This window comes from Protopterus annectens, chromosome 9.part0, assembly GCF_019279795.1.
Source record: "Protopterus annectens isolate FY-2018-M chromosome 9.part0, PAN1.0, whole genome shotgun sequence".
In the NCBI taxonomy this organism is placed as follows: domain Eukaryota; kingdom Metazoa; phylum Chordata; order Ceratodontiformes; family Protopteridae; genus Protopterus; species Protopterus annectens.
Genome location: NC_056743.1, coordinates 1,162,032,133 through 1,162,059,693, shown reverse-complemented (window position 1 = coordinate 1,162,059,693; position 27,561 = coordinate 1,162,032,133). Strand labels below are relative to the sequence as shown.

Below are 27,561 nucleotides of genomic sequence, written 5' to 3'. Positions count from 1 at the left end.
AGCCTGTCTAGATCTTGCCAAGGCCTTTGACACCATCCCCCACTCTGGAATCATAGATAAACTTACTAAGCTGGGCATTAATCCCTACGTCACCCAATGGGTTGCTAACTGGCTTACTGATAGAACCCACACTGTAAAAGTAGCCGACTCCAAATCCAGCTCCAGACAAGTGACAAGTGGAGTACCTCAGGGTTCAGTCCTGGGTCCGCTCTTGTTTGGCATCTACCTCTCTGAAGTAGAGGCTAACACTAAGGGACTCTGGATAACAAAGTTTGCAGATGACTGCAAACTGGGAGCCATTATTGAATCCCCAAATGATGTAGATAATCTACAAAAGGGCCTTACAGAAACAGATGCTTGGTGCCAGAGCCATGGGCTCAAGCTCAATGCCAAGAAATGTATAGTTATCCCCTTTGGGAAAAAAACATGTATCCATGAATTACCATATAGGTGGCAGTACACTAAACACCGAAAGTTTGATAAGAGACTTAGGGACACAGGTGGACAGTGGTCTCACCTTTGATAACCACATTGCCACAACAGTCAGGAAATCCTTCTATGTGGCACACCTCATCACTAAGGGCTTTTCATCCAGAAAAAAGGAGGTCATTGTCCCACTGTACTCATCCCTCATTAGACCCATTATAGAATACAATGCCCTGTTTGGTATGTACCTCTCAAGACATCTGCAACAACTGGAAAGGCCACAGAAATACCTCACTAAAAGAATCACATGCCTAAAGCAGATGCCCTATGCTGACTGCCTTAAAAAACTCCAGCTATACTCTGTCGCATATCGTCTACTCAGAGGCGATCTTTGCTTAACATACAAGGCCATGTCAAACCCAGAGCTGTTGGACATGTTACACTTAAAGAAATCCCAATCCCTCAGAGCCACACGCTCCAGGGATCTAAACCTTGTCATCACAATAAACAAAACATGCTGGAGGGATAGGTTCCTGACCCAGAGACTCCTCAGACTCTGGAATAGATTGCCCATACATATCAAGCAGAGGGCCTCTTTGGTCCTCTTCAAAAGGAACCTTGATGATTGGATGGGAGAAAGGAAATTCACCCCGGGGATCACATCAGTCGCCCTGCTAGACAGGGGTCCAGGGAAGTAAATAGTGTGGGAAGAAATAGCCAGGGAATTGTTATGGCTAGGCTTGTTTAGGCCCTAGCGCTGATAGCCTAGTACCAACCTATGAACCTATGAACCTCATATGGTAATTAACTTCAATTACAGGAAAGATACAACTACAATAAAGATGCCTTTCTGTGTTGGAGGGAAGCATTCTAGCTTATCAGTGGGAGTGGTAAGCACTAGGTAGCCTATCTACCACAAGATCCAGCTACAGACTCTTAGTTTCAGCACTTGAATTTGCTTATTCACACTCAGCACTTGTTCAGAACTTGTTGTTAGCACTAAATAAGCTACAAATTACTACAGCACTCAACCTCTTTACCTAGAGGAAAACAGTTTTTGTACTTACTTTCCTCACTTGCTTAGAGAAAAACAGCTCTTATACTCACTTTCCTCATTTGTCTAGAGGAAAGTATTTTTTTTATTCAGGCATGTTCAAGGGTCAGCTCCCAGTGTTCTCTCTTGTCTATCTGATGAATCTGGGCATCTTGGAGCAATGTAGCAATTGCCTCATGTACACAGACAACCCTCTCCTCCTACCACCCAACACCACAACCTGAGAGAGATGCACTTATCTAGCCAAACTGGAGGTAAAGCTCTCTCCAACCAAGACTGAACTTGACATTCAAGAGGAGAAGGTAAACACTTGCACCACACCACACTCATGACAGTCCCACTAAACCTACACCACCAAAATCCACACATAGAAATACAAAAACATTCAAAGAGGCTCTCAGTAATAATCTGCTCAAGCAACAGAGACCTCCAAAGCAGAAACGCAAGTAACCTCCACCCCACCAACAAAACCCAAATGACACATAGCCCACAGACTCAGTGTGCCAATAAACCACAGCCCATAAGGCAAAACAAAGTACCCAACACACTAGTCATAGGAGATCTATAGTCAGGCACACTGATGTCCCACTCACCAGGCTAAACAAGGAGAATGTTACTGTCAGCTGCCTGTCAGGTGCCAGGATCTGCCACATAACCCACACACTCAGGTAACTCCACAACAAGTACAAATATGACTCTGTCATTGTCCATGTTGGTGTGAATGACCTGAGATGTACCTCCCTGGACTACATGAAAAGAGACATGGAAGAGCTCTCTGATCTTGTAGCCCAGGCAGGTATGACCCTAGTCCTGAGTAGCATCCTGCCATCACCCAGAATTATACCGCAGCATAAGGACAAAATGATTGACTTCAACAATTGGCTAAGCTTCTGGTGTCATTCTAAGGGGATCCAGTATCTGTCTGCCTGGGATGACATGATCGACAGACAACATTTTGCCAGAGATGGCCTGCACCTATCGTGCCTGAGATTCCGGATACTGACTAAGGGTCTTGCCGCCCCTATAGTGCCTTTTTTTAGGCAAGGTTCAAATGACAAATTCACCACTGTAACAGGAACAGGCAAGGCTGTGGTGGTGGTGCTGCGATAGCATTGTCACCTCACAGTAATACCTCCTGTTCGATTCTCAGCTAAAGTGTCTTCTGCGTGGAGACATGCATGAATGGGCGTACCTTCGTTGAAGGTTGAGCGCCAGGCCTGGCAAGTCGGTATGTAAAAATCTACTGCCAATCATTAGCGGACCGGAGTTCTGCTGTGGCGACCCCTAACTGGGAAAAGCCGAAAGATACAACAACAGGAACAGGCAAGCAAAAACTGAGGGTAATGCTACTCAATGCTTGAGTCTAAATCTCAAAATGCACTCACTCGAGACACTCCTTAAAATGGCGAACATCAATATCTTTGCAGTGACTGAGACCTGGTTCAAGGCTCTAGAGAGCACCCCTGCATTACCAGGCTATAACTCATACCACACTTTTCGGCCATCTAACCTGGACCAAAGCACCAAAGGCAGAGGTGCGCCCATATTCATTAAAGATATACACACTTCCAGGCTAGTTGCGCAGCATAATGCATCCGAGGTTATCCAAGTGCAACTAACTCTGGGCAAAACTGCAATCCAAATTGTAGCATGCTACAGATCCCCCACCATGCCCCAGGATTCCAACTCCTCTTTTCTTGATATACTGGAAAATATTAGGGTTCAACCAAATACCCTAATAATGGGCGATTTCAACTACCCCACCATTAACTGGGAAAACTACTCATGTATTAACTCCTTCACTCAACACTTTGTGGAATTCGTAAATTCCAATGCCCTGGATCAACTTATTCATGCCCTCACCAGGGGCAACAATATCCTAGGCCTAGTCATTACCAACATGAGTGACCGTTGTTCCACACCTGAAGTCAACTCCTCGTTGGTCAGATCTGACCATAAGCTAATCACCCTAGATATCTGCATCCTGCCCCCACCCACCGTCAAGGAAAACACATTAATAAATGTCTCCCAATCCAACTTTGTGCTTCTTAAGACAGAAAACTCCAGCTACTCTGTAGCATATCGCCTACTCCGAGGAGATCTCTGCCTAACATGTAAAGCTATGTTAAACCCAGAGTTGTTGGACATGCTACACCTAAAGAAATCCCAGTCCCTCTGAGCTACATGATCTAGGGACCTAAACATTGTCACCACAATAAACAGGACATGCTGGAGGGATAGATTCCTGTCCCAGAGACTTCCTATACACTGGAACAAGCTACCCATCTATGTCAAGCAAAGTTCCTATTAGCACTCTTCAAGAAAAAATCTTAATGAGTGGATGGGAAATAGGAAATACACCCCGGGGATCACTTCTGTGGCTCTGCTCGACAGGGGCACAGGAAATTAACTTTCTTGGGTGGCGTGAGCCAGGGAACCTTTTTGGCTAGGCTTACTTAGGCCTTTGGGCCGATAACCTAGTACCTACTTATGAACCTATGAACCTATGGTGGTAAGAGAATTAATTTCTATATGTATGTTTACTTATACAAATTATGGACCTCATCACAATCAGTGCAGGATGAATGACATCTCAATCAATGCAGGATGAATGACATCACAATCAGTGCAGGATGAATGACATCACAATCAGTGCAGAATGACTGACATGCAAATGTTACAAAGTTCTTTGGCTTTATGAAATGAGTTGATTTAACAATGACAGAATATAGGTTTCTTTTACTGTCTGTACAACAAAGGAATGTTAGCAGTAAATTCTTTGTGTGCATTCTCCTTAATGTTCTCTGGAAGAATTATTAGCAAAGAATTACTGCTAGGACTGGACATGTCAAAATTTTAAAGATCTGCTCTGGCATGGTAACACAGCAGGCAGGGATACTCCCTCATTTAAAAATAACTTGTGTAGCAGCAACAGCAGCAGTGTGGTTATGAAAATGGAGTATAGTGGTAAAGCTGACTTTAGTTTGTGTCTGTACAGGCATCACCATGGTAACTGAGGACTGTCTACGTTAGTTTCCTTCTCTCTTACGCTCTTCCACATTCTCTTCCAGGTGCTTGCACATACTGTCAGTCACTGATGTTCGCCTGTGGTTTCTAGGTTAGGCATAAGCAACAGAATCAGTTTAATTTTCACTGAGACTTCTAGTTTTCCTGTAACTACTCTTACGAACTTAAAACCTTTACAGAGTGTATTTACTGATGCTGCTTTCTTTCCTAATGGGCTTTAATGCTTTTCTTTTTTTGATATGGGTCTCACTAGATTTCTTTGGAAGAATTCCTGTAGCAGCAGGTGTGGCAGAAGTTTCTATTACAGTTTAAAATTAATTCATTGTGTTTTTTGCTGACTGCCAGCCTGTGCAATGTAATCCTCATGGTTTACGTGCAAAATGACATGAAAGTAACTGTTGGTTAAAACAAAAAGAAAGTACATTCTGCATTTAGGAGGTATAATTTGAGTGGTCACGGTTTTATGGATGATGGCATGCTTAACAACATGCCTGAGTGATACAATAAACTGTGTTAAACTTAGAATGATGCCGTGAGGTGTATTAATCTTTGATACAGCTGGCAAACACCTGTCATTGACAATGATCTGACGCAGGACCCAAGCACAATGCTGAAGCCAGGTTAGGTGACTCTCACCACTAAGAACTGTGTATCAAATTTGTAGTAAAATGGGTACACTGGTTGCATGCAGGAAAATGTGACTGTGGACCAGAATGCTGAAACAGCAAATCAGATCCAGAAAGTAAAAAGGTTAAAACTGCCACATTAAAATAGTCTAATGTCTCCCACTTTTTTCTTTTTCTTTTTCTTTCTCTCCATTGCTGCCAGCCATCAGCTGTTACACTCTGTCTAGCTCATGCATTCTTTATGGGAGAGAGTCAGCTGCAGGAACCATTATCATGATCAGGCTGTCATCAATATTTCTTGTCAGTATGGCTCTAATCCCACCCCTGGGAGGTAGAAATGTAACCACATCACCATTGGGGCCACAACATCTTCCCCACGTGAATGCATAAATCTATGCACCTTAACTAAAGGTTATTATGATGTTGTTTGTTGTGTTCTATGCATGTCACTGGGTTGCATTTGCATCTGCTTTCTTTTTATCATGGCACCTTGTTGCCCAGACTAACCTTCTCCCAGGATAGGCATACCCATCTTCCTCCCCAGTTCCAGTAGATGCTGGAGTCACTAGTCGAACTAAGGTTTCCTGGGCCATGGTCAGAGCTTTATCCCTACTTCTTGTCACTACTTATTTTTCCATCAGCTGTTGACCTCTGCCTACCACAGCTCAGCCTGTACTCTAATCCTGTGGTTGAAGATATTTCAGTAATTTTTGCCTTCGTATCACTGGACAAGGAGGCTTTTCTTGGCTATGCAACTCAAACTTATGCCTAAAATATTTTTAAATGATCACTGATGATGTGCTCTGCAACTAAAATATACTTTGCTATATGCAGCCTTCTGCAGCCTGTGCTGTTCATGCAGGACCACAGTACTGCTGGCAGTCTCAGCTAATGATGAGATGTGCCCAGAAAGGACTGCTTTGCTCATGTTCTTTCCCCAGGCACAAAAAAGAAGAGCCTTGCATGGGATCTCCTCAGGTGACCCCAAGTCTCATGCCCATACTGTCATAGAATTACACCTGCTAGCACCACAGACAGAGATCATACTACTATACTTTTAGCCAGACTAAGTACTACACTATTGCTATGCCATAGAAGCAGGAACATTTTCTCTAGGGCCAGTTACTGTGTGAAATCCCCTCGGTACAGAAATGCACAGTGGCAGTTGTGTCCTATAAATGCTGTTTTAAACATTTCTTTACCAAATCTTAAGATATAAGTAAGGTTTGGTCATTTCCCAAAAAGCTTAATTTGCCAGAAAAAACAAACAAAATTGATACCACTCCCATATTTATAAGAAAACAAATTCAAATTGCCATAATGTTAAATATAGAACTGCTGAGGCACATTTCATTCTTTTATTTCCCTTTGGGAGTACCTTGACATTTAACAAGCAGTGCAAGACAGAGAAAAGAACTATGGGCCATAATCAAGCACTATCTTGATTTTACTTATTTTCCAGCAGCTGAACAACACTTTGTAGAAACAGGACCTGCAATATTTTGGTGAGGTTGAAACATTCTGCATACTTGGCTAGGCTAAACAGTGCTTGTTATGCTATTGTGCTATCTCTTTCTGTGACCTGCTGCCAAGCCAGCACTTGACCTCCAAAAGGTGGTAATCATCCAATGAGGCCTTGCTGCAAGCTTCCTATCCATGACAAGAAAAGTAAACTGCTACACTTATCTCCCAATGGGTGGCTCCTCCAGTACCAGGTCTTGCCAGCCTATCCCAGGTCAGCAATGGCTGCTCACATCAATCTCCTACTAGGAATGTCCTTTAATGCCAGGCCTTGTTACTTGATCCCAGATTGACTGGGCTGCATTCGAAGTTTTTGCTTTCTCTGCCATGGTTATGGCTTCAGGCTCAATAACCTATGATATATTTGCATACAGTTTTACAATGTCATCTTTGAGCCTCCTTATAAGCCAGGTAACTGTCATTATTTGTTTATTAATTAATTTATTTATTTATTTCTGAAGGGTCATTTCATAGTCATTGTGCCTATCATTCTAAAGGACAAAACTGCAAAATGGCAGTCACATAATTTATTTATTTATTTATTTGCAGTTGGTTTACCAGGATAGTCCATTGGGCCAAGATGAACCCGTTTTCAATGGAGTCCTGGGGAGAAAAGCTCCATTAACAAGGTTACATAGTTATACAAATGTAATAAAATATTAGCAATCAAGTTATCAATACAATTACACAATTAGAGCATCATACTGGTGTTGACTGTTGCAGATGGTACTTTCTATAGAAGTGATTCAGATTGCGTTATATACAGAGTTAAAAATGCAATATTTACAGAATTGTACAAATTACAGTTTGTAGATGGTACATACTATAAAGTGAGTCATATTGCAGTATTTGTAGAATTATACAGAATTACTGTTTAAGGATACAGGATCAATGCATCTTTACAAGTGGTACCTACTGTAAAAAAAAAATAAAACCTGTTTCAGTATGTTCACATTAAGAGTCTATATTTTAAGTGACATTTCAGATGAGATTGTTAGGTAAGGCATACAAATTGACTGATTTGAGATTAAGAAGCTAGATAAAATGTCAAAAATCAAGACTGAAAGTACCACTCTTTGAAAATTCCAACATGAAATACTTGCAAAGTTAAGCATTTGTTTCTTTTACAATATTTGAAACATAACTTAAAACTGGCCATAAAATTGTCACATCTTCTTATATTTTGACCTGATATTGTACATTTTGACTTTGATGAGTCGTGTCAGTCTGAGCTAAAAGGTGACTTTTGCATAGTAAGCACTTTCATAATGCTTTTTGAGCAAGCTTACCTTGAAGCTGTTCCTCAGGAAGCTGCTGTTCCTCCTTTACTTATTGCTGTATACTTTGCATTGTTCTATTGTGGGTTCTGATAATCGTAGGGGACTGACTCTTCAGTGATTTACTTCCAAGCAGATACTAGGAAGGGCTATTAGCTGTCCATTGTGAATGGGTCATCTCCAGTCTTTGCTCCTGTTATCTGTCTGCACAGACTAATCACCTTCAGTTACCCTGGGAGGTCTTACCTGCTTTGTTTCCCTCCCCTCTCCAATTCATCAGCCACCCCATATCTTTAATTTATAACAACATATCCTAACCCAAGTTCAGGTCAAATTCTCCACTCTGTAAAGTAGAGAGCAATACTTCAATTTTTATTTAAAACAACAATATAAATGAAAACCATTTTAAATTCTACCCCCACTAAATACATAATTTTGTTATACTATTGAAATCTCAAACAAATGAGATACCAGTTTACAAAATCTCCCTGAATAAATATAGGAACCTTAAATACAAATGTCAATGTGGTAATGTTGGAAATGTCTAAATAAATACAATGCTGCAAGAGAATACATTGCCTCTCTAAAAGAGCCACAGACAAGACAGATTAGAAACATCTAGTGCTTGTATAAAATTTCCTCTGTCAAAAGTACAACTATGAATATAAATGAACATATAATTGATTGAAATGAATTCCTCTGTAAATGCAGATGTAAACCAGTTATGAGAAGTAACCTACAGAAAGTACACTGTCAGTCTATTACTGGGATAAACTTATCATAATGTTAGCTAAAGGTGAGCAGCATGCGCCTCCCTCTCACACACACACACACACACACACACACACACACACACACACACACACACACACACACACACACACACACACACACACACACACACACACACGCACACACATGCACGCATGCACACACACACAGACACAGACACACACAGACACAGACACACATACGCACACACACACACACACACACACACACACACACACACACACACACACACACACACACACACAGACACACACACTCACTGCATTCAGTTGTAGCACAGTAAATATTTTGTTAGGAAAATACCATAAAATATGTGTTATCAGAGGTTCCCTATTACGCTGTCGCAGACGCAGGTTGTCGAATGCGTCTTTGTCGAACTGAAAAGAGCGAAAAGGCAAAATAGTGAAGTGTCTTTTCAGCAAATTCTTTCCCTGGGAAAGAATTTGTTTGGCCGCTTTTGCTACTTTGCCTTTTTGGCACTGTAGTGCAATCTTGGAGTTGGTATATTTAAGTAGGGGGGGTGTGGGGGGCAAAGCCCACCACATTATGTAATGTTTAGCAGTTTTTTGTTTTGTTTTGTTTTGGAACAGCGATTTTTTTCCCTTGGAAAAAATTGCTGTTCTGAGGTTTCAATGTAAGCTTTCGCTTACACGGGGTCGATTATGTGTCGCTCTTCTGAGCTTGCGATATAATATAGACCTGTTATCAGAGATGTTTCTAAATACATGAAAAGATAAAATGTAAAGTATATAAATCATGGATAACTGAAATAATGTGCATATAAGTGACAGAAACATTAAAATTGCTTGTATATGCTGTTTAAATGTGAGGAACATTAACATATGCTTTCCTCTGAGTGCTGCTTAAGATTACATGACAGTTTACTGCAGACACTGATCCAATTATATGAAGCTAGACATCATCTGTTGTATTATTATTTACATTTATGCTGGAAATCAATTCTCATTAATTCCTAGTTACTGTATAGCACAGCCAGATATATGTCAAATACAGCAACAATAATATTTTCTCACCAAATAACATAAATGAAATGAGTAATTAATGTCATATAAAAGCTGAGTGATGAAAGAGTGCTTAGAACAGTAATAGCAATTCTGCACCTTGTTTAAAAATAAAATGCTTCAGGCAGTGTTTCTGAAGCTAGCTGTTTGACCAGAATAGAAGGTGACATAGAGACATTCTAGTAAATAGTGCACATTAAAGGGTACAAACTGAAGTGTATTTTAAGAGCAAGCACTTATGAAAAATTGGATCATGTGCGTAAAAGCAGAGGCACTCAGCTGTAATCTTTGTCAGTTTACCAATAAACCATACTTACTTAATAGTTACTTACTGTTTGTCTCTTTCCTCATAGATTGAATCCTGCTTCAATCTTCCATTGCAAAAAAAAAAAAAAAAAAATACACTTTTAAGAGTATAGTTTTCCTGGCATTGTATTTACAATGCACTTTATTACGATTACTTTGCGTCTCTACTTTCCTATAATCATGAATGCCATGCCTAACACCCCAAATATACACTCTCCATTTGGTGAATTGTCATTAGTGTTTACTCCCATAGCATTATAAACAAATTCATACATGTAACTATATTATTCACAACAATTCAGCTCCCAACCAAACAGGACCATATCTGCCCACACCCTTCCAACTTATCATGTGACCTTTGTCTTCAAGACATTTTCAATTAAATCCAGGACCTCAACAACTACTGTCAGCAACTATGAAAAGACCAAAACCAGTATTACTACCATCACTCTCCTGGTAATTAAGTCCATATATAAAACTTTTAAAAATGGTAAGCTCACCAAAGTCATGCTCAAAGATCTCCGAAGAACATTTGAATGTGTGGTTAATAATAACATTTTGCTACAAAGAATCAATAAATGTAATTTTTCAGACACAACCTTTACTATGGCATCAGGTTCTAAAATCTTAAACTTTATGCCCAGTATGGGAGTTCCACGGAAATCAGTGCTAGATCCACAACTTTTTTCACTACTCATTAAATGACCACTTCTGGGAACTACATAACAGAAATATCATCTTGTGCATTGATGCTGTTATCATCACCAGAGTATCAGCTGGGAATGGATGTACACTAACAAGCATGTACTGAATACCAAAAAACAAAAACATTTGCAGTAATGTTATTTGATGCAGATAAACAAATGTCTTCTATCTATCCTCTCCATATCTTTGACCCTTTTCGCCAGTTGCTACTATTTGTTACCAAACAGAAATTTCTTGGCCTGCTACTACACCAGTGTTTATCATTTATTTGTCTAAGGGAAACCCATACCCTAAAGACACTTGCTTAACTTAGAACAGCTAATAAAATCTCAAACTAGTTGACAAAAGAAGGTAAGCAAGCCATTGCCATAAATGGTTTATTCCCCAAGACTTGAATACTCCTTCACCAAGATAGCCTTTCATTCTCCATAAAATTCCAAGCTCCCTCAAATAACAGAAAGTAACATATTACATTTTATTTACCTTAACCCTACACAAGAGCAACACTGTGTAACATTAAAAATGCATTGCATTCCATCTGAAGCTAGGGCATCTTTCTTCCTGACATTCTCAATTATAAACTGCTGAATGATCACTACTGTCCTCCACTAAAACAAAAAAATCTCATTTTCATAGGTACCCTTCTTACTGTCTTAGAAAGTCTGACACCAACCTCCTCATTACGTCACCATATACTCTAGCAGTTGCTTCGATGGCATTCTCTAAAATGGTAACAACACTAGAACAAAACCCCACAGGATATTAGGGCAACTTCCTTCCTCAGATACTTTAGAAATTCACTTAAGAAACACAGGAAAGAATCCCTTCAATGTTATTGCTTTGACAATCAGTGCCAGTTTACTGTAAACAAATATTCAACTCTACAGCTCATTTTGGCTCTTCTAATTTAGCTTGCAGTACACTTATCAACCACCAATTTTCACATTTCTTCATTCCACTCCTCATTTCAAAGTACCTTCTTTACCCTGCATTGCACTCCATTCTGTTACTTTCTTTTATTTCTCTCAACCCTTTCACATTTCTACCTAACATATGTCATCAAAAATATTTCAATTTCACTTTCTCATTACACCAACCTTGCATTTACCCCTTCTCACACACTCACACTATTCCTAACATTCTCTCTCCTTTACAATTACTCCACTTATGTTTCTGTTTTTCTATAAATGTGTCAATATGATTTGTGCTTAAACTGTTACTGCTACTTGTTTGTGTTTACCATTTTTTTATTACTGTCTTCTGTTGCTAACTGGCCCAGGTTGTACCTGAACACAATGAAACAGGATCACACCACAATCATCACTTTAATAAAACGTAGACTAATTACTGTGGTTGTGTGATCCTGTTTCATTGTTTTATGTGCATATTTTAAGGATCTTGCACTTATATACTTGAGCTTTTTGTTTGTTTGCTGCTTTTTGTTTGTACCTGAAAGCAGTTATCCAACTACAGCGCCTATCCATTTAATAAATGTACAATAAAGGCATAGATGTTTCTTCTTTGCTTTTCAAGTTAATGGGCTTCACATAAAGACACAAGCTATGTAAAATTACACTGTAGTCTCAAAAACAAGGATATTGTTTAAAAATCCTAATGCATCACCAGTGTTCATTTCACAACACTTATTGTACATAAATGAACCTACTCCATTCTGTGAAGCTTCATACCACTCCTTCCTGCATGCTCATACATGCAATACATTGCCATAACTCTGCTGTTTGTGATGGAAGAATTCCCTGCAAAATGGTTCCAACATGCTTAGTGTCTCTGGTGTCTGAGTTTTTAGTTTGGGGACAGTTAGCAAGAAATACAATAGCATAGCAGTACTGTATTTTGTGATTGGGTTATGTACAATAGATGATAAGCAGAGAATAAATGCAGAAAATCAGGTTCAGTTCAGATACCGTGAACTAATCTTTTGAGTGGTACAGGAATGCTTCAGTGTCATTCATAACTTTTTTTTTCTCTCCTTGATATCTTCACATTATCCAGATGGGTTGACAGTCAGTTGATTTGATCATCTATCCTCATATCATGGCTGCTCCGGCTTGACACTTTGATTTGTTAGTTGTTCCCTGGTCAAGATTCTATGGGATGTTGTCAGTCTACTGACAGCTGTTTTTATGAATGTGGATAAATTGAAGGAAAAGTATCGAGATAACTTTCGGCAACAGTGAAGTTTTCCCTTCTCTCCACTGTTGTGCAACATCAGAATAGGTATACTTATTTTGGGATATTCACTAAGGGTTGTATTGCCAGGACTTTTTCAGTGAATTAACTTTTAGGTAAAGTGAGTCTAATCGATTCACATGATTTTGATGCTATTCCCTGCATATGTTTATATAATGAGAGTTTTGATTTCACAGCTTTTTGTAGAAAGCGTGCAACAAGTTTTTCCTGCCTGTCAGTGATTGTTCTTTCCCTTAGGTGCAATGAACCTGAAATAAAAATAATAAAGGGGATATGGAGGATGAAACTACCCTACCTGTGCCACCTGCTCCTGTTGCATTACAGTAGAATCCCTCTTATCCGGCCTCCTCTTTAACCAGCCATCAAATTTCTGACGTACCCTAGCAAAAGATAACAGAGAAGAACACCACTTCCACCTCCTCTGGGCTAAATAATGACAGACATTTGAGTTTTAGACTTCATAATCACTAGAAAAATGCATACTAACACAAATCCTGTTCTACTAGCTGATTTATAACCTATAAATATTATTTTTATGCTTTTTCTGATTAACCAGCCATTCATTTAGCCAGCATAAGGTCTGGTCCCAGTGAGACTGGAGAGAGAGTCTACTGCATTGTATACTATTTTACGTATGGCATTTGCTAACACTTTTCTTGAGATGGAGTACATCTGTTCCAAGTATATATACATTTTTTGCTGCTCTTTTGTGATCTAGGATTGGATGACTTAAGGAAATGTAGTGGAACCCTTTGAATGAGAAGAACTTTTACTAAAAAGTCTTTGAATGAATGCCTTTTATTAACTATAAATAAATGGATTACATGTGAATCATTTTGCCTTCAATCTTTGCACAAGTGTCCTCCAGTGAATAATGAGAGCATAATGTGAGTGAGTGAGTGAGTGAGTGAGTGAGTGAGTGAGACCAAGGCAGAGAGAGCTAGAGAGAAAGCATGTGAAAGTTCTATGCCAATCTCTGTTACTATAATTTTCCACAATATATGTAAGCAAGGAAAGAATGCACCATACAGTATACAGTGATGCACTAAGCACATGTGGCATTGACAGCTATAGTGGCACTTCCACAGGGAGTATTTCAGATAAATGTGCATTCTCATGCCCACCATCACATGACGCTGAACTTTGGCAACTTCTTGAGTGACTTAACAACCACTTTTTAGGAACAGCAGTGTTCACTCCACTTATCAGAATAATAACAATTATGCAGACATTCATTTATTGTCCAGTGTATCCAGTTGGTTCTGAACAGAATTATTGCTTTACATGTATAAATAGCATTACAGATGCAAGAGGCCTAAAATTTGAAAATGTAGCCCAAAAATGTGTCTACTTAGTGACTACAATTTGTACGTTAACAGCCTCCTATGGGAGCAACAAAAAACATCTGCATTAGAAGGTGCTGCCACTATGCTTAAGTAGCGATATGCTCATTTCTGAATGTGGAAAACATTAAAAATATTTTACATCAACACTTCCTTTGATATAATTATAGCATATAATATTTTATCTGACCATTTTTTTTATCATGTCAGATATCAAAAGGGTCGCTTGTGATAATTTTTTTTTTTCAATTGGTTACCTAAAGTAGCCACAATGTAGATTGGCTTTCAGTCAATACATTTCCCTTTGGACAAACTCTTGAACTGATAGATGCTGGGATTCAGAAAGAATCCATTTCACAAAGCCAAAAGTTGCAGTTTACTCGATCGCATAAAAAGTAATTCAGAGTCATTATCAGCGATTTTGCATGACTATGAATCTGATGTAGTTACTGCCAGGGTTGAACAGCATTTTTCTGTGGTAATTACCAATAGCAGTTCATGCATCATGTTGGCACAGGCACAACCCTGTTTTACTCTCATCATGTATATAAAACACACACACACACACACACACACACACACACACACACACACACACACACACACACACACACATGCACACACAAAAAACACCCTCCTGCAAGCAACATTTTATTTATTTATTTATTTTACATTTATTGACTGGGTTAGTCTGACTGGGCAGAAAGCCATTTTTCAGCAGAGACCTGGGGAGAAAAGCTCCATAAAAGTACAAGAAAAACAATTTTAAATATAATTCAAATCAGTTCAAATAAAAGATAAGGAATTAAATTTAAACAGTTGCGATACAGTCATGTTTCTGCAGTTATTAGACAGTCATATTTTACAAGGCATAATGTAGTAAGTACAACAAAGAGTACAAATGAGCAGGAAAGATGCAGAGGCTCTTAAGAGTGAAAATAGAAGAGAGAGAGAGGATAAAAAAGGGTAGAAATGAGTTTATTGTAAATAGTCAAATAGTAGTAGGAGTAATTATATAGCTTGTATTCATTTTAAAATATGAATGTACAAATTATGAGGAAAAGAACAGGAGGGTTAAGAAGAGAAAATGTGAAACAAGAAAATGTTGGATTGAGGGATGAGAAGAGGGCAGGGAGAGAAAGAAGTTATGGTGGCTGTATACAGTAGCAGGATCAGTGATTTTTGAGGTGTTCCTTGATAGCTGCCTCAAGTAGTTTTTGATTGGTAAGGGTTCTAATCTCTTGAGGCAGTATATTCCAGGACATGGAAGGGTAGTAACTAAAAATGTTACATCCGAATTTAGTTTTGGGTTTATAGATCTGGAGGAAATTTTGGTCAGAGCTTCTTAGTTGGCGAGAGGGAGAATAGCAAGATGAGAAGAGCAAGCGTTGGACAGTAAGATGGTTGGTATAGGATGGAGTGAATAATGGAGAGCTGTGAGAGTAAAAGTTGGTGATGTAGTTCTAACCAGTTTATAAGTTTTTGAGAGATGCAGTGATGGGATGAATAGGTTTGTTGAGCTGCGAAACGAGCAACTTTATTTTAGGTAGTTTTGAATTTAGCGAGAAGGGTTGAGTTGAGATTAGTAAGGATCTGGGAGCCATACATAAGACTGGGTAGGAGGAATGAATGGGAGAGAGTAATCTTGGCTTCAAGGGAGAGGAATTCTTTTTGTTCTGTAGAGCAGTCCGAGTTTTTGGTGAGTCGTCCAACCATGGCAACCCTCCTTACTGTGTAGAAACATTGTGCTGGGCCTCCTTCTGAATCAGAGTATCCTCGCATACTTGCTCTTAATATCAGGGAGTGTTTATTTAAAGCTGTATGATATTTTCACATTTCTGTAGCACACAGGTAATTTGAATATCTTATTTTAGTTTAATTGCTTCAATGATATGTTGCACTTAACTAATACCATACCAGTTTATTCCTTAACCTTTGCAGCACTTATTGGAAGGTAGAAACTGTGCATGTTTAATCTAAAGTCTTGTTAATACTGTGACACTGCCTGCCCAGCTATCTGGAATTTTGTAAACAATTCTGTCATCTGTGAATATTAATATTATTCATATGCTTTTCTTACAAATGTAAGACAACTATATATGTGTATATTAAACTATTGGTGCAGAAGTGTATGTTGAACAGGGTTTGTACAGTACTGAGCTTCAAGGATGTGTCCATGGTGTACCATACTGGAAAAGAACAGAAATTTATATAAACTACATACCTGTGCAAATGTATGTTTTAATAGTAGAAGCTGAAACATACAGAGTTAACTTGTAAAACTTCGAGAAAATAAGTTGACAAAGTGTTTTATGATTGTGCTATCTCTCAGTTTCAGTGCAGCAAGCAAACACACTAACTAGAGTTAGAAGTGTTTCTATTGCCTGAAGCAAAAATAATTACTAGGTTTCAAATATAAAATCATTTTATTGTTTTATGACTTCCAAGTTCTGCAAATTTCTGAGAGATATGTACTTTTCACAAATAGATGTTAAAATTCTGTTAGTATCTGTTTAGCCTGGGAACTGAAGTCAGGTGACAAACAGTGATGCCATCCAAGCTAACCCAGCAGTGATGTTTATTATTAATTTAAGAACTCTCTCAGAGAGAGTCTGTGCATTTTGTATCTTGTCTTGGACCTAGAAACATCCATTCAGCACTTCTGTCTGCATGTTGTCTGTAAGTAAGACTTAGGGCATACTGTCTCTCTTAGATATAGATAGGAATATAATAAAGATTAGTTTAGATGTTTTCTGTATTTATTTGAGACTGTCCTGCAATGTTGTTTTAGAATATTTCCTGCGATTCTGAAATCTGTAGTTACTGTGCTGAGTATTGTCTTGTTCTTTTATTATTTATTATTAAATATATTTAAACCTATCTGCGTGACTGATATTTGTGAGACATATTTAAGCTCTTAAAATACTTGCATATGTGATGAACAAAACCCAAATAAGTTCCAGGCAGGCAGATAGACTGGACTCCAGATGTAACTTTAAATCAAAATAAATTTATTTGTATAAAGTGCTTTTCATCCAATTCTATACACAAACTTCTTCAGATACACTTTTACTAAAGAAAATGGTGCTTAAAATACCTTCCATTACTAGTCATGTGATCAAAAGAACAATCAAGAATTTAAAGTACCCTCTACATAAGAACACTTATATTACTCAGACTTCTCTCATACAAAAACATATCCTAAAACATTAAAAAAAAAAACAAATAAATGTTAAACATGAGTAAAAACATGAATATGAAAATCTAAATTCTTATTCAACTACTCATAGATATTATATTTTTAAATTTTTCAATTTTAAGATGCTGTGGATAGTACACATGTCATTCAAACCTGATAGTGTATATGCATCCAGGAGTATTTACCACAACAATTCAGATAATTCCAACATTACTGTCACTGGACCACCTCTCAGGTTAGGCCGCATCTGCTGTATTATCCAAAATTTAAAAGTGTGCCCTGGGTTCAGACTGACATGTTTTGCTAGGGCATTTTCACCCTTATTCCTGGAAATACTATATAGCTGTTCATAAATCCTTTCACGTAATTTCCATTCTTTTTTTCCTATATAGAATGAAGGGCATTCTTGACATCTATCCAAGTAAACAAACATTTTAGATTGACAATTGCATCTATTATTGTTCTTCAATTTCATGCCCCTGACTTCTGCATAATGCCTTTCTTCTATATATTTACAATAGGGAAAACTGCCACATTTAAAAGTGCCTGGAATCCTATACAATTTAATTTTTTCTTTTTCCAAAATATTTTTCAAATTTATGCCCCTCCTGTAAATAATCTTCTGACTTGTTCCTATTTTACCAACCAAGTCCCTTTTAACTGAGATGAAATTCCAATTCTTCTGTATAATATTTCTCACTTTGTAAGCTGCCTGATGATAGGTAATCACACACCCTGTTCTAAAATTGGTGTTGATATTAATATTTACTATTCTCTCCTCTGGTTCAATTAACTGCCCCTCGTGTATGTATTCATCTTCTAAAATGGGCCTATAAAGCTCATTCCTTCTATTTCTTTTAACATCTTCTATTAATTCATCCAACAAGTTACTTGGGTATGCTTGTTTAGTGAACATCCCCCTTAAGTTTTCAGATTCATTTTCAAAATCAAGGTTACTAGTCACCATTCTGGCTGCTCTTACCAGTTGACCCTTCATGACAGCTCATTTTTGGTGGTAAGGGTGAGCACTTGAAAAATGCAGAAAGGTGTTGGAATACATTTTTTACAATGAATTCTAGTTGTGTAGCCTTTCTGTTCATTTATATTTAACATAATGTCTAAATATGGGATCTCATAGTCATGGTAGGAAAAGGTAAACTGTAGAAAATTGGTCGTACTGTTGAAATAATTGACCAATGTGGTCGCCACCTGGCTATCACCCTTTATGATCATAAATATATCATTCAGGTATCTCATGAAAAAATATATAGAATCAGCTATGCCTACCTTATTAAATATAAATTCTTGCTCCCAATATGTCATTACCATATTGGCAAAGTTGGGTCCACACAAAGACCCCATTGCCACTCCTATCTTTTGTAAGTAGTATTTCTGTTTGAAAAAATAAAAATATTAATGAGGATAATATCAAGTAACTCCTCCACTAGATGTATTTCAGCTGTTGTAGCACCCTTTTTATACATCATGATGGATACCCACTCTATGCCTAAGGCATGGGGTGCACTTGCATATGTATTTGGTGACACTGTACAGGCTACTCCAATAGCCTTGCTTGGTCAAAAACTACCATTTGGATAATAGTAACATTACACAGTAGGACGGGGCACCATTTGTAAGGGCCTTAAGTAGCTGATAAAGATGGGTTGGTGGCAGTGATAACTACCTTATAGTCTGGGCAGAAGGGAGCATAGCTAGTAAACCTGTGACAGCCTTCCCCAGGAGTATCTGTGTGTTTGCATATAAATCAGATCTCAAAGTGTGTTTGTGTCAGCTACTTAGGCAGGGTCATGAAGCACTGCTTGGATAGAGGGTACTGGAGGTCTTGGCTTGACCTCTCAGCTGAGATCTTAACCCTATAGCTGTGCCAGTGGGGAGTCTTATTGGGGATCTGGAAAAAGAGGGAGAAACTAGCCCCCAGACTGACTGTGATCTCTGTGTGCTCTTAAGGGAAATTGTACTTTACTGTGTGTGTACTTGTCATCCTCCCATTGTGAACGTCCCTCAGTGCTGCTAGTGGTGAGGATTGAGGGTCCTTAATTACTAGGCCAGTGCAAGGGTGTCACAAAGACTAATAATTTTGTTTTAGGGCAGTGACTTGTGGTTTGTTGGCCAATTTGGGTCATTTCCTGTCTTTTCCAGCCCCCTGCTATAAAGCACGCTTTAGCGCGATTTAGCCCGATTTAGCCCGATTTAGCGCGGAGTTGCTACTGTTGCACACTAGGGCAGCACTGGTTAAGCAGGTTTAAACTATTCGGGCTACCTAAAGTCCACTCTTCAAATTTTCCCTTAAAACTACCTTCCTCGAACTATACTACTGATCTAATCAGCGTATCCTATAATTAAAAAGATCATCTCTACTTGACTCCAAGTAGACTATTCTCTATCTGTTAAACGTAGCACTTGCTCCTACAGTACTTATTACCTTGATACGGCACTCTTGTCATAGATAGTACCCCAAAAAGGCAACCCCGCCAATTCTTGGTCACCCACGCCCCGAATCTTTTTAAAGTTTTTTGTCTATTCCTTCTAGCATGTTGAGGATCAGTTGCTAGTGTCCTCTCCTGCTCAGCTGGTGAACCTGGGAATATTGAGGCAATGTTACAATTGCCTCATGTACACAGACAACCCTCTCCTCCTCCCACAAAACACAAATACATGCGAGAGATGCAACTATACGGCCAAACTGGAGGCTGAGCTCTCTCAACATAGGACTGGCAAGACCAGTCAGGAGGAGAAGGTTACCACACACACTATAGACCCAGTCTCACATATTACCATTACAACCTCAAATCATACACATAAACACACAAAGACATACTGGAGGCTCTGATCAAAAATCTACCAAAACAGCAGAGGCCACCAAAGCAGACACCCAAACAACCACCACCTCAGAACACAACACCTGCAACACATAGACCTCACAGTCAGAGTGTCAAACAGTCACAGCCCTTAAGGCCAAACACAATGCCAGACACACTAGTCATTGGTGACTCCATAGTCAGACACACTGACGTCCCGCCACCAGACTGAGTAAGGAGAAGGTCACAGTAAGCTGCCTGTCGGGCGCTAGAATCCGCCACATAACGCAAGCACTCAGGTCTCTCAACAGCAGGTACAAATATGATTCAGTCATTGTCCACGCTGGTGTAAACGACCTGAGACGTACCTCCTTGGACTACATGAAAGAGACATTGAGGAGCTCTCTGATTATGTAGCCCAGACAGGTATGACCCTGACCTTGAGCAGTATCCTACCTTCACCAAGAATGATGCCACAATACAGAGATAAGATGATCAGCTTTAACAATTGGCTTAAACACTGGTGTCATTCAAAGGGGATCCAGTGTCTGTCTGCCTGGGATGACATGCTGGACAAGCCACGCTGCTTCAAGGGACGGCTTGCACCTGTCACCCTGGGATTCCGGATATTGGCAAAGGCTCTTGCCACCCCATAGTGCCTTTTTAGGCAAGGCTCAAATTCTAAACCTACCACCCTAGAACACAAAAAGGAAAAAACTAAGGGTAATGCTGCTCAATGCCAGAAGTCTAAATCTCAAAATGCACTCGAGGCCCTTCTCAGTATGGAGAACATCGATGTCTGTGCTGTGACAGAAACCTGGTTCAAGGCTCCTGAGAGCACCCCAGCGCTATCAGGTTTTACCTCATATCATGCGTTCCGCCCCAAAATCTGGACAATACCAAGAAAGGAGGGGTATCCATATTCATCAAGGACACCCACACCTCAAGACTGGTGGCAACGCACGATGCATCGGAGACCATCCAGGTGCAATTAACCATAGGCAAGACTGCTCTGCAAATTGTAGCATGTTACAGGCCACCCTCACAAACTCAGGAACCTCACATGGCCTTCCTGAAAACACTAGAGGATAAATGTATCACCAAACACCATCATACTAGGTGACTTCAATTACCCTAATATAGACTGGGAACACTACTCAAGCCCAAACACCCTAGCCCAAAAGTTCCTGGACTTCATAAACTCAAATGCCATGGAACAACTAGTCACCATCCCCACAAGAGGAGATAACATACTTGATCTCATCATCACGAACATGGGAGCACAATGTTCAACACCGGAGGTGTACCCTCACTGGTGAGATCAGACCACAAACTAATCTCTGGAGGTCCTCATCCCACCCCCACCTGAAATAAAAAGACCACAGTAAAGAACTTCTCAAAGCCGACTTCACACTTCTAAAGACTAGTGTGGTCTCCTTTAAGGCCCCGAGGCGGAAAACAGTACTCAAGCCGCTGAATCACTTACAAATGCCTTCTACCAGCACCTGCAGGACTGCATGGATAAGGCAATCCCAAGCAAAACAAAGACTCTTTGTACCAAAGGCAAGCGTCCAGTCTGGTGGACCCCAGCCATAAACAAACTCTACAACAAAAGGAGGAAGCTACTACAAGATAGAGCAAAATCCTTAAAAGGTAAGACACCCTTGATCACTATAAGTAAAAACTAAGAGCTCTCATAAAATCATCCAAAGCAAATTTCGAGAGAAAAATAGCTAAAGACTCAAAAGACAATCATAAGGCCTTCTTTAGCTATGTTAGAAACCTGGGAGGAAACTCCCAGATATGCTCAGAGCTAGTTCAAAATGATGTGAAGATTACTGATCCTACAGACATTGCCAACATACTGGCTGACAGGTTCAGTGCAAACTTCTCCCCCCCTTCCCCCGCAAAAGTAGAGATATCTATACCAAACGATTGCTGCCTCCCAAAGATCTCCAGCTCCCAAATGTGCATTGCTCTCTTCAAAGCAAAAAACACAGCATCCATGGGACCTGATGGTGTCCCCGGCTGTGTGCTCCATGAACTCAATGAGGAATTAAACCCACAGCTAGGACAGCTGTTTAATCAAAGTCTTACCTCTGGATACGCACTCCAGGAGTGGCGACTGCAACTGTGGTACCACTTCACAAAGGCGGTGCCTCCACCGACCCTGGAAATTACCGCCCATTAGCTTGACAAGCCTTATCTGCAAAGCCATGGAGAGGATCATAATGGACCTCATAAATAAAGACATAGGGAATTTGCAGACTTTGGATCCAACCCAGTTTGGCTTTGTCAAAGGCAGATCATGCCTTTTAAACTTGGTTGACTTTTTCGTAACAGTCACCAAAGCCATTGATGAGGGAAAGACAGTCCATACAGCCTACCTCGATCTGGCTAAGGCCTTCGATACAATACCCCATTCGGGTATCATTGAAAAACTCATCAGCTTAAATGTCAACCCATACATCACAAGATGGGTTGCAAACTGGCTGAGTGACAGAACCCACAGGGTCAGAGCTGCTGGCGCCATGTCAGACTCAAAGCCTGTCACAAGTGGTGTCCCACAGGGCTCAGTCCTGGGCCCACTCTTGTTTGGCATCTACTTTTCAAGTACAAGCAAACACAGGAGGGTTATGGCTGACAAAGTTTGCAGATGACTGCAAACTGGGCGCCATAGTAGAAAACACATCTGACACAGATATCCTTCAGAAGGGTCTCACAGAAATGGATAACTGGTGCCAGAGCCACGGCCTAAAGTTAAATGCCAAAAATGCATAGTCATACCCTTCGGGAAAAACAAGGTTACCCCTAGCTACCAAATAGGTGGCAATCCACTGAGCACAGAAGAAGTTATCAGGGACCTGGGGACCCAGGTTGATAGTAGTCTGTCATTCGACACCCATGTAGCTAAAGTAGTTAGGAAGACCTTCTACATTGCCCACCTTATCATGAAGGGATTCTCATCTAGATCAAGGGAGGTCATAGTCTCCCTTTACTCATCACTCATCAGACCAATGATTGAGTACAATGCCCCATTCGGAATGTATCTGACCCGACACTTGCAGCAGCTGGAGAGGCCACAAAGTTCCTCACCAAAAGGATAAAGGGTCTCAAAATCTGTCCTATGCTGCCCGACTGAAAGAACTCCAGCTCTATTCAGTCGCCACCGCTTGCTCAGAGGTGACCTTTGCCTAACATACAAGGCCATGTCAAACCCAGATTTGATGAATATGCTTCACCTCAAAAATCTAGATCCATCAGAGCCACAAGGGCGGAGACTTAAACCTTGACACGGCTATTAATAGGATGTGCTGGAGGATAGATTCATCACCCAAAGACTCCCTATGCTGTGGAACAAAATCCCGGTACATGTGAGGCAGAGCACCTCGCTGGCCTTGTTCAAGAGAAATCTTGACCAATGGATGGGAGATCGCAGATATACCCCAGGGATTACCTCAGTGTCACTGCTCGACAGAGGCACAGCAAAATAATGGGTATAGTTCCCCATACTAAAGGGGTGGCGTAAGCCACAAAACGATGGGCTAGGCTTGTAAATGCCCTCGGGCAGATAGCCTAGTATGAACCTATGAACCTATGAACCTATGAACCTATTATAATAAATAAGTGGTAGAGACTGCAGTTTACAACACTTCCTTGTATGCATCACAACATATTTAAATTAGTGCTGCTCATGCCTTTGTAAATCTATCTAGTTTGATCAGGCAACCAGAAGATTTAAAAAGTAAGTTGTTTGTGAAGTGTTAAAAAGCCATAAGGGTGGAAAACTTAACAATCCAATTGCTAAACCTAATACCGAATGCCAGAACTATGATGTTTATCATTTCAAATGCACTAGTCTGAAATCTGCATTTTTTTCTGAAACAGAGCCTTGGGCTGTACAGGTATTTTCTTGAGAAAATGGATGTCTAAATTTATTTTAAAGTTTGAAACAGAGTGCCCAGTTAGATTTAATAACAAGTAGATATGAATACTTTGATGTGTTAAATGTAATACCTTTAACAAAACTGATAAAATAGTTATCTCTTTGGACTTACACTAGGTTGTTATGGCTGTAGATAAATTGTTAACAAAGACAATGAAGTGACCAGTGCTTTAATTAATAAGAGCAAAATGAAGATAAACTATACATTGACACTCCATTCAGTATTGTAAAAGTAACTGATGCATAGCTGAATATATTACAGAAGTCTTAAATAAGTGCTATTAAAGTATTATTACTTCATTTGTACATGGGGTATGTTTATGAATTATGAAATCTCTACTGAAGATATTCAGCCACAGCCCTTTGAGTTAGTTTGCACTCACAGCAAATTATTTCCAAACAGAATAGGGATGCTTCATATTTTACCAGTTACTCACCACTGTCTGGAACATTATATTGCTGGACAGAGTTGATTCAGCACAATGAGATTAAATAACAGTTTTACTTGGATGTAAGCTGACATGCTACAGTATCAGTACACATGGAACAAGGCTGTGTTCTTTGTCCCTTTTCATTCATGGAATATATTTGTGACCCATGAACAGAAAAAGTGACCTCTAGTCTGGGCATAGCTGATTTGTCTGAATTTTGTATAGCTTTATGTAATACCCTACAACATTATTCACCAAGTTAGGATCTACAGTAATGCAAAAAAAATCTCTTTTAATTACTATCAAATCAAACAGTGCTACAGGAATCTTGCTTTACTTTAATTATGTCTCAACACTTTGGAATGCCCTTTCACTCCAACTAAAACACATAGACAAAGCTTAAACAGCACCTAAACAATACCCGGATATGCGCATGCTGAGCACCTGGATAATTTATTCTCATACCTCCTCAGGACACTATAGAGCAACCTACTTAAATCTATGTACTCACATTATCTGTACTTATAGTATGTCAAATAATAGCCAGGTATCTCCGGCCACCCTTTTTCTTTCTATCTCTCACAATATTTTATTTCTCTTCTACATTTCTGTAATATTCCATTTCTTTCTTTCTAAGAAATTGTATATATATATATTGTGTGCCTACTTAATTTTATGTATACCAGTTGCTATCTATATATATATATATATATATATATATATATATATACACATATATATATATATATATATATATATATATATATATATATATATATGTATATATATATATGTGTATAGAGAGAGAGAGAGAGAGAGAGCTTAGTTCTTCAGTTTAACTAGCAAGTATGTACTGAATATAACTGGAGACTTCCAATATAGCTACAGACTGATCAATAGCATAACTTCAGCTCTCCCAGTGTGAAAACAGAAACTAAGAAAAAGTAGTGCTGGTGAAAATGTTATTTATTTTTTTTTTTTTTTGGTGAATTTCAGTTACTGGCTAGTAAATACACTGCTTAGATGCCTGCGAAGAAGAAATTTGGAAAACCTGAAATCATCCAGAAAGAGAAAACTGTCTGGGAAAGATTCTGCAGCTGTTCAGCAAAAAGCAGTTCAAGCTACTGCTTTGTTTCAAGAGATGGCTTAAAGTAATTAAGAGCGAAAAAATCAAATGTACTCAGAGATGATTAAAACAAATGGAATATTGAAGGAATATATCAATTCAAGCAACAAGAGGCTGGAAAAAATAGAAGAAGCTTTAGATGACCATTCTTATGAAGTGATAAAAAGTACAGTTTTGTACCTACCATAAATGTAGATGTTCGAGTGCTAATACAGCTGCAGTCATAACAGATGGGTTCTTCTGCCGTCAGGCGGGTCCTCGGTCGGCCGAATTCCAAAGTCTAGGTCCGGAGTCAGTTGTCGTCGCTTCTTCCTTGACGTCAGAGCGCCAGGGGTATAAAAGAACCAGCCGACGCCATTTTCTTCAGTTTTTCTTGCCCCAGATGTCAGGTGCCCCCAGAAGGAAGGCAATACATAAATTTGTGTAATAAAGCAATGCAATATAATCAAAGTACAGTAGTTGCAAGCAAATATACCATAACAGAATACCCCAATCAGGTTGTATGAGGAGGTGTTAGCCAATAGGCCTGTCCCAAGAGGGGAAGGAGGGAGGGAAACCTGGACTGCAGCTGTATTAGCACTCAAACATCTACATTTATGGTAGGTACAAAACTGTACTATGTTCATCGTGCATACAGCTGCAGTCATAACAGCTGGGTAGAATCCCAAAGCTAAGAAGGGGTGGTAGGCACTAGGTGGAACTAGGAGGAGCCAGAATGCCCTGCAAGACTGCAGTGGCAAAGGCTGCTCTAGTTTTGGAGTATAAAGGTAGGTGGTAGTGCTTGGAGAAGGTATGCACAGAACTCCAAGTGGCTGCTTCCAAAATATCTTTGGTAGGAACTCCTCTGAGGAAAGCTTCAGAGGTAGCTGTGGCCCTTGTGGAGTGAGATCTGATGCCTGTAGGTACAGTTTTACCATGAAAAGAGTAACAAAAGCGTATGCAGTGGACTATCCATTTTGAGATTGTCTGTTTGGAAATTGGCTTACCTTGAGCTCCTATAGCATAGGACACAAAGAGCTGTTCTGATTTTCTGAAAGGCTTTGTTCTGTCCAAATAATAATGCAGCTGTCTGTGGATGTTCAAGGAATGTAGAAGTCTCTCCCCTTTGTTTTGAGGATTAGGGTAAAAGGTAGGTAAGTGTATAGCCTGATTCAAAGCTACCCTGGATACCACCTTTGGCATAAAGGACGGGTTGATTCATAAGGAAACTCTGTCCTGATGGAAGATGATAAAAGGCTGCACAGCCATGAGGGCTTGTAGTTCCGATACCCTATGAGCTGAGGTGATAGCCAGAAGGAAAGCTGTTTTCCAGGACAAATATTGCAAATCTGTTGAGGCAGCTGGCTCAAAAGGAGGCAAGGTCAGCTTTTCTAGAATGAAATTGAGATCCCAAGCAGGTATTGGTTGTTTCCTTGGGGGTTTTATATTCTTAGCCCCTCTGAGGAACTGTCTTAAGAGGGGAGTGAGAGAATAAAGGTGGATCAGTGTTGTATTCTGCAGAAATGGCTGAGGCATGGATTTTGATGGAGGAGAATGAAAGTCCACTGCTTAGCAGCTCAGCTAGATACTGTAATATCTGAGGTAAATTCAGTTTTCCAGGATTCTGGCCCTTTTTCTCATTCCAGGCACAAAACCATTTCCATTTTGTGGAGTATGCTTTTCTAGTGGACGGCCTTCTGGCCTCCAAAATGACATCCTGCGCCTCCTTGGAGAGTAGGGTCTGTTGTGAT

At 39.6% G+C, this 27,561-nt stretch overlaps 2 protein-coding genes across 5 annotated transcripts in view; both read right to left on the bottom strand.

Moving 5' to 3' along the window:
- PTGDR2 (prostaglandin D2 receptor 2) overlaps positions 1-27,561 on the bottom strand; it is a 515,041-nt gene that overhangs the window by 411,784 nt on the left and 75,696 nt on the right. Inside the window, exon 2 of one of the 3 annotated variants that reach the window (XM_044084044.1) lies at positions 10,078-10,116. The exons of 1 other annotated variant lie outside the window; for it this stretch is intronic. The gene's annotated coding sequence lies outside the window, so the exon portion shown is untranslated. Of the gene's footprint in view, positions 1-10,062; positions 10,117-27,561 lie in introns of all 3 variants that reach the window. One more of the 3 variants, XM_044084045.1, reaches the window with a different exon arrangement.
- LOC122811895 (prostaglandin D2 receptor 2-like) overlaps positions 1-27,561 on the bottom strand; it is a 650,060-nt gene that overhangs the window by 546,823 nt on the left and 75,676 nt on the right. The window contains exon 2 of one of the 2 annotated variants that reach the window (XM_044084042.1): positions 10,078-10,116. The exons of the other annotated variant lie outside the window; for it this stretch is intronic. The gene's annotated coding sequence lies outside the window, so the exon portion shown is untranslated. The remainder of the gene's footprint in view (positions 1-10,077; positions 10,117-27,561) is intronic. 2 annotated transcript variants of the gene reach the window in all.